The sequence below is a fragment of the Cyprinodon variegatus genome, unplaced genomic scaffold, assembly GCF_000732505.1.
Source record: "Cyprinodon variegatus isolate N-32 unplaced genomic scaffold, C_variegatus-1.0 Scaffold1597, whole genome shotgun sequence".
Taxonomy (NCBI): domain Eukaryota; kingdom Metazoa; phylum Chordata; class Actinopteri; order Cyprinodontiformes; family Cyprinodontidae; genus Cyprinodon; species Cyprinodon variegatus.
Window position 1 is genome coordinate 13030 of NW_015152050.1, and position 1122 is coordinate 14151.

Consider the following 1122-nt stretch of genomic DNA (forward strand, 5'->3'; position numbering starts at 1 on the left):
AACACTTTGCGTTGGAAAGCTTCATTGCTTCATGAGGCGTCACTTGCCCATCACTACTCTTAGGTCCAAGCAATAGTACCAGTAATCAGTCCTTGGAAAGTGTGTGTCCCACCTTACTTGATGAAAAGGTCCTATCACCTGCTGGCCTCCAGAACTAGGGGAGTTATTTTGGTGGATGTTAATAAAGGTAACTTTTAAATTGTTAAGATAGTAATTTTAATAATATAATGATTGTCATACTGAATGCAAAACTGAATGTAAAACTGTAAAACTGTTTTTTCCCTTTGTTAAAGTATAGGCTGTACATTAGTTGTTTGGGCCTGTATAGACTTTTTTGGACTGTGTCAAATTGGATTGACTTAGGGGCACCTTTGCATGTTTTGTTTGGTTTTTATGTGGGCTTCGTTTGGCCATGTCATATTGATATTATTGGTGTTTCCCAACTGTATATTTATTATTGATATTTGCACAACCCCCAATTCCGCCATTTGTACACTTGTAATGTTTTAAATACAGCCCATCAATGAACTGTGTTGCCACATATTTTAGAACGACTAATAATGATGCTTTTATATTTCTGCAAATAAATGTAAAAATATTTTACTACTAATTAAGTCTCTTTACACTGTATTTTACACTTGGTCACATAGGTATTTGCAAGTAAGGCATATAATTGAGGAACTTGAAAAAAAGATAAACTTTGAAGAATTGGAAACAGGGATAATAATTCAGATGTTTATCCCTCTCCAGGCAGATGTTTCAGATTTGCAACAGCTAAATGCTACTTAGCTAATTACTCCACATCCATATTTTAAGAGCTTTTGTTAGTCAGAAGTAGGGCTGTTGTAAACGAATATTTTAGTAATCGAGTAATTTATCGATTATTCTTACGATTAATCGAGTAATCGGATAAAAAAAAATTTATAAAATAAACTATTGGCAAATCTGCAATAACACCAGTTAGTCCAGATCAGTCCAATAGGAAAAAAATAAACTTACTCAAAATGTAAAGGTTTGAGTTTGTACAGAGTTCTGCAGCCTTAACTAGTCATGATAAAATGCAAAAATGTTGCTATTTTTATTAAAACGATGCTATTATTTATTCTTGATTGCTTAGGTATA